Here is a 10,033-nt window from a genome sequence, read left to right as displayed (position 1 = left end):
TGAGGAAGACTTGTTAGCAAAGAAAGCATTAAATCATCCACAAATAGAAATTAAGTTAGCATTAAGTAAAGCTGAATTCAAGATACTGATTGCATTAGAAGTAAATCAAAATGGCAAGACCTATGGAATAGTGGGTCTAAAGGAAGACATCTATTCCAGATTCAGGAGACTGTTGGAAAGGAGAGGAAAAGATACGGAAATAGAAAGATGGCATTCTTTCAAGACTGAGAATTGGACACACAGCATTGAATCAAGGTCTGTATAAGATTAATCTGGAAAGTGTGATAAATGTGGAGAGTTAAAAACAGTGAAGCATATTCTTATGGAATGTTCTGCATATGAAAGAGAGAGATTTAAATTAATTCATGAATTAGGATGGCTGGGAGTTGATCATATTTCTTTAAATACATTGTTAGGAAACGGTTCAAGGTAATCAGCAGTGCATTAAATTTTGTTTCAATACCTGAAAAACACAGGGACACTAGGTAGAATCTTTTTGTCTTCCAAATCTATGCACACTCTACACTCCAGATCAGCAGGCGGCGGTAATGCACCTTTACGCTGGTTTGCCAAAACCGCCATAGAAGACGAAGATAATTTACCACGTATTTATCATGAGTAGCGATATTAAATATTTGATCGCCAACAGCTGTCATTCAAACAGTATATATGCAACTTAAAAATAAAGGGAGCTAGAAGTAGGCCTTATTGAAGAGCACAGCAGGCAGCTCTCTTAACCACAGACTTACCACTGGGTTAAGAAGGGATGGATGTTTGTTTAAGTGATAGGACAGGTAAGTGAATTTATAATATCTTGCTGTGTGAGTGTCGTTTTCTTTACGTTTTCTGACTAAAAGCCACCAAAAAGTCATTTTAAAGCAGTTAAGCAAATAATAATAATAATAACAATCGGCAGGTATCCCCAGACCAATGCATTGGTGTGTCTCCTTTTTAAACCCAAGAGCCTCCACTGAATGTTACCATGATTACAAATGTGATATAGATTTTTTTTATTTTTTTTTTACACCAGTTCAATAAACAATAATTTAATTAAGAGACTTATAGACACCATATTGCCTGTTTTTGCTGACAACAAAAATAATTCCAAACAAAGCCACAACGCTGTTTTGCCTCTCTGATCAACATGACGGTGCTTCGTTCCTGACTGAATCAACGTTCAAATGATTCGGTTCAGTCGCAATGACTCAACTATTTACAGTGCTGCCACCTGCTGGCGGTTTGAATTTCACAATCAAAGTATCTTTTATTTAAATTATTTCAAATATCAGTATTCAACCTTTCATTTTTATTATATCAAAACAGTATTTATGCATTTGTAATTGCAGGTTAAATACATTCATGTCTTGCATTAACCAGTGTGTAAATACACCTAAATGCCACTTTAGATGCAGCTTTTGTGTTGATTTAATTTGCTTGGTAAAAGGCACTCAAAGATAATGGACACTTTTAGAAAAAAAAATGGCTTTATAAAGGTAAAAATGTCCATAATTTTAAACTTATTGGAAAAGATTAATTTCTCTCAGTGTGAACTGACCACCACACAGAATATGAAGAATATTAAAAACTTTAGGAGTCAGTTGTCCACGTCGGGTCCTTAAGTTACAAGCACAATAACACACTCAGTAAAATATCGTCTAATTATCTTTATCAATATTGTTTTTTTTTTTTGTTTTTTTTTTTTTTTTTTATATCAGTTTGTCAATATCGCACACCTAATTGCTGTAAATAATAAAGCTGAGATGTAAAGTCACATCATTATGAAAAAGTCGCCATTGTGACAAAGTCATATTGTGACATTTAAAGTTGCAATTACGAGAAATAAATTTTACTTTGAGCTGGAAGCAGGCTTCTATTAGTGTTTATACATCATAGAGTGAGGGAATATCAGGGTATTTTAACCCTAGTGGAACCAAATCACCTCAGTGTGCTCCAGAAAAACACATCGGCTGCGATCAGAGGGTCAGGATCTGACTGTAGTGATGTGACTGTGACCTAAAACACAGATTTCAGCCAAATGTCAGACTTAATGCCAGTGTTTGACCCCACAAAAGACCAATGAATGCCAAGGGGCAGCGATAGATGAAAATTAGAAGAAAATAAAATTCTTCAATAAATAATATAATTGCTTTTTAGTCAGCCCTAAATTGGGCTGTTGGCAAAATAAACAAATATATTATTACATCCTCTGAATGTGCTCTGAAGTATCAGGCCCCGCCACATACTGTCTGGACTGAAAGTTTGTCAGTGAAACATTTCGAATTAACCTTAAAAAAAAAAGATCTTCATGAAATCTCTCACTCTTTCAGGTTTTTCCTCGCCCTTCTCTTTCTAGTCCCATCTGTAGACCTTGTGCGAATCATGAGGGTTACTCTAGGATAGCAAATTTGTCATAGATCCGCAAGCCTGTCTCTTTACAGCACCCTCATAACTTTTTTCCATCATTCTTCCAGAATAAAGGGGAGAGAAAAAGAAAAAGATCCCTGAGTAAGCTTAGCCTGCTGGGAAAAAGTTGGCTGATCCATCAAACCTGCTCTCGCTCTTGGCCCTATACAGCCTTGTTAGCTAATTTAATATGTGAAAAATGGGGATATAGATCTGAGTGGGATTTACACCAACCCAGGTCTCCTCTTATCTAGGTTTGATCAACTCAGCCTCATGCTTAAATCATAAACAAGGGTTTTAATGCAAACATTATGAATGTGGTAATATAAAACTTGGATGCCATCACGTATGGGATATGACCAGATGTGTGAGGGCTGCTGATTCAGGCATACAAATCTCTCTCTCTTTCTCTTCCTTTGCTTTCCCACTTGTCTCATCTATCTTTCCTATTCCTTGATTCATCCCACAACCCCCCCCCCCCCCACCACCACTTCATTCTTACTTTTATTCTTGCATTTTTTTACTCTTTCTCTCCCACAATACAATTCCTCCTCCTCACCTCTCTCTGGCCACGTACACACTGTAACTAAATACACTTTTTACTCCTTTTCTGAATGCTCAATGACAATATTACACAAAGAGTTTAGTTGTATAGAGAAATGATCTATCCATCCATACATCGATCCATCTCACTTAGCTTTTTTCCTCAATAGTAATTTCTCGTCTCTTTATCTTAATGGATGAGACAATTCTGTAGTACATAAAAAATAATAATAATAATTATATATATAGGAGGCTGTTAGTATGCCCTTGTCTACCAAAGACCCCCTCCCCACTATCCTGGAGAAATAAGGGTCAGGAGTCAGTCAGAGCGGAGCAGCTAATAGAAGATTTATGACTCACTGAATATGCAGATCTGCTTGCTGTGATTGACCACAATCTATGTGCTGCCCTTGGGTACATCTTTGCATTTAGAGGAAGAGTGAACGAGAGGGGGGTGACTCATTGGGGGTACTGTGGAGGAGTGAACGAAAAGGAGAAAAAGTGCAAAAGGAGAGGACAATGGAGAGGAGAAATGCACTGATAAATTAGGCAGCCTCTCATATTCGAATAGTCCGACAACATTGTACGAGCTCCGGCAGAAAAACTATTAGTAATTTTTCCAGGGGGGATGAAATCTTCCCGTTTCTTCCTTCTTTGTTCTGTCTGCTCACTTCTTCCTTCATTTCAGGCAATTTGAACTCCATTTGCAAGAGTCCGGATGCTGCTCTGGAAAGCAGATATGTTTTACTGTATTTGAAATATGCATTCAGTCATAATGAAGCTAAACCCTGACCAGGGCTCTGTCGTCATTTAAGTGCTGGTAGTTTGCTGGCTCTCTGATGAATGTGTTGGTAAAAATCCAGCACGAGATGTCCGCACTGCTCACCTATCTAGGATGAGAGAGTTGAAATGGAGAAATTATATAGTGGGTCCTGGTCTGGCAAATGAATAGGCATACTGACAAACTGAATTGAGTTGCATCAGAGGGCTTCCATTTAATCTCCTAAGTCTTTTTCAGCCATTAAAAGAGTCATTCAGCGCCCATCACGTCTGGGGGTCCTGCCACCCTGCAAACTGCTCTTTATATTCTATCTACTCATCTCTGGCATTTCAGCTATGCATCTTGAGTGCAAGCTGTGTTTTAAAGTGTCTGTGTGTGTGTCCATTCATGCAAGGTTTGATTTAATGATTTTGCTGTTGTCTTATTATGTCTTAACAGTTACATACAAAATGGCTGCATAACCTATGGGTATTAAAATACATAGGTAAATTCACATGATAATATCATTGAAGGTTAAGGAGACTGAGGAGATGGAGTCATGAATGGGATGACTTTCATCATATACATGCAAGTAGTGTGATACTACTTCCATAATTGTGTGTTAAGTCTCAGACCATGATGAAAAATGAATCATAAGTGAGTTTGTGACCAACACTATAGGGAGGAATTGTTTACCTGTCCATTGAAATGCATGATGTCTCAGTGCCCCCTTCTGGTCTGTTATTAGAACACCTGTACATCCTTTGAATAGCAAATATAGCATAAGATAACATAACCACTTTTGTATTAAATATAAATCAGTATTTATTTATTTATTTGTTTGTTTATTTTATTTAACTCATTATTTGTGTGCAACATTATTATGCAAATATGATAAATAATTCACTTAAAAAAATTTAAAAAAATGTTGCAAAAAATAAATGTATGTGCATGTGCAGGACAGTTCCTTTACCATCCCCTCAAAAGAAGTGTCCCTTCCTCGTCTTCTTTCCTAATGGAGACAATACGAATTGCTCTGACATTTATCTCACACTAACAGCATCTCTGATTCCTTACAGCTATAAAAGTCCGGCAAGTAAAGTTTATGTCTGTGTCTTAAGTGTATTACAAAGCATCTTTACAAATTGCATTAGTGAATCATTGACTTGTCTCTGTTTTCAAACTGTCTTGATCCTCTGTTCCGGTGATAAACAACTCTATACTTCCAGATTCATCACTTGGCAAAGGAGCGGGCAATATGTGGTCAGAAACCACCAAAAAGGAAACTGGTTTAATAATATATATATATATATATATATACAGTGGGGCTCGAAAGTTTGGGCACCCCTTGCAGAATCTGTGAAAATATGAGTAATTTTCAAAAAATAAGAGAGATCATACTAAATGCATGTTATATTTTACTTAGTACTGTCCTGAGTAAGATATTGTGCATAAAAGATATTAACATTTATTCCACAAGACAAAAAAAATGCTGAAATTATTAAAATAACCCTACTCAAAAGTTTGGGAACCCTTGGTTCTTAGTACTGTGTTCTGTTACCTGATGATCCAAGACTGTCTTTCTGTTTTGTGATGGTTGTGCACGAGTCCCTTGTTTGTTCTGAACAGTTAAACTGAGCAGCGTTCTTCAAAAAAATCTTTAAGGTCCTGCAGATTCTTCAGTTTTCCAGCATCTTTGCATATTTGAACCCTTTCCAGCAGTGACTTTATGATTTTGAGATACACCTTATCACAATGAGGACATTTGAGGGACTCAAACACAACTATTTAAAAAGATTCAAACATTCACTGATGCTCCAGAAGGAAACAAGATGCATTAAGAGCTGGGGGTGAAAACTTTTGAACACGATGAAGATGGCCAAATTTGTCTTATTTTGTTGTCTTATTTTGTTACTTTGATCTTCAAATTCCAAAAGTTTTCACCCCCCAGCTCTTAATGCATCTTGTTTCCTTCTGGAGCATCAGTGAATGTTTGAATCTTTTTAAATAGTTGTGTTTGAGTCCCTCAAATGTCCTCAGTGTGATAAGATGTATTGTATTGGTTAAGGTATTATGTAACTATTAATAATTGTATTAGGTCACTAGGTTTATTTAAACATGATTTTTTTTTTTCAAATATACTAAGAAAAATAAAAGTAAACATATTCTAAGATAAAGAAAAAAATGTGTATGTGTATATATATATATATATATATATATATATATATGTATATATATATATGTTTATCTTTTTAAATGTCCATTTTTTTTTTATTAAGGGTTTGAATAGTTTTTGGTTTCACATGTTTAACAGAACAAAATAAAAAAGTGCTATCTGACAAAGCATTACATCTTAAGCTTTTTTTTTTTTTTTTGCTTCTGTCGGTTATGTGTAAAATCCATGTGATGCTCTCCCTCCCTTTTACCGTGTGCCCCTTAAAACATGAGTGTGGCCCAGGAGAGCCACATGGGAGTTCTGACGAGTTTGCTTTGATAGTGTGTCAGAGCAAATTAGCTTCTGTGTGAAGGTGCCTTGGCACACAGAGCCGCTTCCACTCCTGCCATCACCCCACATATGTGCACAAGATTATAATTAATAAGCAGGCCCGTCAATCACACTTTAATATTAATAATTTAGCATTTAGGGGGCAGAGTGAGGTTATTGGCATCTGTGCCTTTGATGTGGAATATGAACAGGCTAATAGGAAGGCAGTGAGGCAGAGAGGAAGGGAGAGAGAGGGACGGAGGGACAATACTTGCCTCATCCAGCATCTGGATGTCACTATCAACATGAGCAGGGAGATTATGTGAGATTGACTCATCTTGTAGCAAACCATTTTGGACACTTGCAACCTAGTTTTAAGCATGTGTTATATCAATGGTGCCTGCTTCATTGGTCCATAGGTTGCAGTGTATTGTGCAGGGGTGATTTACAATGCTACAGTCAGTTCTGGCCCTCGAATTTGATTGGTCATCCTGCATTCCAAGAGCTCTTATTTGTCTGTGATGCTTTCTGTCACTTTACTGTGTCACTAGGTGCAAAATAGAACACAACAGAGCAAAAAAATTGCTTGCCTTACGAAAAAATGGAGAGCAAAGCTAATAGAAGCCTTCTGGTGCAGGTGTGATATATTTATTGGTTAAAACACTTGTTCATGACAAATATATATATTGGTGTTTTTTGAAAGTATACTTCAGACACGGGTCACGATGAGGTGTTTCCCATAGCGCCCCCTAGATGACGCAGTGTCTCATTCCCTATGCAGGGAATCATGGTTACATTCTTAACCTGAGACGTTCTCAAAGACATCATGGAAAGTTTGTTCAGATGGATATGTCAAAAGCAAGAAAAACAATGCACAAGTTACTTAAAGGAAAACACCACCTTTTTTCCATATTCCCCTATGTTTTCCCCTCAACTTAAACGAATTGATACGTACCACTCCCGTCTCAGTGTGCGGCGCCACTATTCTAGCATTTAGCTTAGCACCATTCATTACTTAGGATCTAAACAGGCATGAGTTAAGAAGCCACCAAATACTTCCATGTTTTCCCTATTTAAAGATGGTTACATGACATGAGTATGGTGACACAAAATAAAACGTGGTGATTTTCTGAGCGGATGTTCAGTGATGACTATAATGTATGGCGGAAGAGCGCATTAAGCACAGTAATATCCTCACTCCTGAAAACTCCTCACATTGGTTGTATTAACGGAAGTTAAAGGGAGGGGGGGGGGGGGGGGGAGTTTTCAGCAGAGATGTATAGTAACGAAGTAGAACTACATATTTTCGCTGAGTTTAATACTTTTACTCCGATATTTTTTTTATGTGCTGCATCGTTACTCGTTACAATTATAATAATGTTACGAATCATTCCATTACACCACTGCCAGAACTGTAGATGGCAGGTTTGATGAAGCTGGCACATCATTAAGCGAATCAAGCGAGACTGCGCGTGCTGACTGAACTGCTGTGAAGAGAGAGATGAACACCGAGCCGAGCCAGATAATGACTCGTTCACGAGTCAAGAACCGGTTGCATCATTTTTTGGATGACCAGTAACGTTAGTTCTTTCTGACAGTTCGATTCAATAAACCAGTTGAAGAAAACAGTTCACCGATTCGCTGCGCTCGATGCAATGGCGTCATTGGCGTTGACTGCACATGGGCTCATAACATTAACACATAATCAGTTCAGAATCAATCACCAAAAGAATCAGTTCGGTTCCAGACGCTCTGTGTGTCGGTTTGCTTCACGCTAAATCACACATGCGCAGTATCATCAGCTCCTCGGTTCACGATTCGGACGCGTCTGACAGAAACGGTTCTTGACTCGTGAACGAGTCATTATCTGGCTCGGCTCGGTGTTCATCTTCAGTTCTCTCTTCACATCAGTTCAGTCAGTGTACTGTTTGAGTCAATGAATTACTCCTGGATATTGGTTTGTTTTAACTCAGAGGGAGTGTCAGACACATTAAACAAGTTAAGCTTAATTCATCTGTGGATTAATGCGTATTGGAGATGCGAACTGTTTAAAACGATTCCGTTCGATTTGGTGAACTGTTTCAAAAAGATCCGGTTACATCGAATGATTCGTTCGCGAACCAGATATCACTAACTGCTTTGTTTTTAACTGTCTTACAACAGACACGTAAGAGAAGACAATGCTCAATAAAGGCATAGTTTTTGCTATTTTTGGACCAAAATGTATTTTCGATGCTTCAAAAAATTCTAAATGACCCTCTGATGTCTTACGGGTTTGAAACAACATGAGGGTAAGTTATTAATGACATCATTTTGCAAATTGGGCTAACTAACCCTAGTAACCGTTTTTTGTTTACAAGAAGTTACAGTCAAAGGAATTGTGATTTGTCCTTTAGGTTAATCATTTGAAATGGTAAAAACAATATGTTCAAACTTTTGACTACTTTCTTTAATAGCTACATAACACAATACTTCTACTTTTACTTTCAGTACTTGAGTAGTAAATTTTAAAATAGACTACTTGCAATACTTAAGTACAAAAAATGTTGAATACTTTAGTACTTCTACTTAAGTGTGGTGCTTAAAGAGCACTTTTACTTCTACTCAAGTCACTTTTTTGATAGAGCACTTGTACTTTTACTCAAGTATGGTTCTCTAGTACTTTATACATCTCTGGTTTTCAGGAGTGATGATATTACTGCGCCGAGTTTTTCAACCAGTATAACAAAAAATGTTTCTGAAGACAATCACCTATTGCACCTTTAAGTGTGAAAATATATATATTTCTTAAATTAACTAAGCCACCTAACATTATTCATATTATTTAAGTTTCTTTACCCAGTATTTTTTTAAAATGACAAATGGCATGAAAATACAGGTATTGGTATTCAGTATCGGCAAGTACCAAAAATAAAAGTATCAGTCTGTATTGGCCTTGTTTTGAAAAAAAAGTGGTATCGGTGCATAATAAAGTGTATTGTAGTAAAATAAACAACCAGACCATAGTTGTCCCTCTGTCTCATTCTCTCTCTCTTGTTCAGTGAGGTGACCATATTGCCATGGCCCTGTTCCACCATCTCTTATTACTCAGACGGATCCGCTAATTGCAATCAAAATAACAAAACAACATATGTCAACACCCCAGAGACCACAGCACTGGTATCCTACAATCAACGGAATAAAGAGTGATGGTTGACAAATGAGCGCTTGATTGGTTACATAAATTACTTTCAGTAGATAGAGCATCTCACCAGGCTCTGCAAGCAAACACTCATTAAGCTGGGGAGAGGGAGTGCTGGAGAGAGAGAGGACCAGGTGAAGAGAGAAAGAGTGGCAGACTGGCAGAGACAAGAAAAAAATAAAAACGGGTAGAATATAGGAAGTGGGTGGTAGTTTCATTTGCATATTATTATTTGCATATAGACATTTGAGAAGTCAAATACAGCACAGATAAACAGTTAATCTGGACTTGAATACAGCTGACACATACCATACCGTGGATGATCGTTGCAGCTGTGGGCTACATAATAACTGACTTCTGCCTTACCATCTGAATGAATCTCATATTTCTTACTGACTCCGTCTAAGAGGTCTGTTAGGTCTTTTTTTTTTTTTCCCGTGCAGTTATTGGTTACATATTTTGTATATAATGCTGTGACATTCCAACAGTGTTCAAATACTTTTTGCTGATTGTTCCATCCTCTTAACATGTGCTGTGTCCATCCCAGAAGGATAATATGATGGAGAGATCAGATCTCTGTGTGAAACATACTGGCTGTTCTTGTGCATACAAACATCTCACTGGATTATTATAGTTTCACTAGACATCGACCTAGGATGTA

At 37.3% G+C, this 10,033-nt stretch overlaps 1 protein-coding gene across 1 annotated transcript in view; it reads left to right on the top strand.

The window, feature by feature from the left end:
• Positions 1–643: 643 nt before the first annotated feature.
• LOC128026185 (heme-binding protein 2-like) overlaps positions 644–10,033 on the top strand; it is a 136,278-nt gene continuing 126,888 nt past the window's right edge. Inside the window, exon 1 of the mRNA XM_052613009.1 lies at positions 644–794. The gene's annotated coding sequence lies outside the window, so the exon portion shown is untranslated. The remainder of the gene's footprint in view (positions 795–10,033) is intronic.

The sequence above is a fragment of the Carassius gibelio genome, chromosome A13, assembly GCF_023724105.1.
Source record: "Carassius gibelio isolate Cgi1373 ecotype wild population from Czech Republic chromosome A13, carGib1.2-hapl.c, whole genome shotgun sequence".
NCBI classification, from domain to species: Eukaryota; Metazoa; Chordata; class Actinopteri; order Cypriniformes; family Cyprinidae; genus Carassius; species Carassius gibelio.
This window is presented reverse-complemented; position numbering and strand designations above follow the sequence as displayed.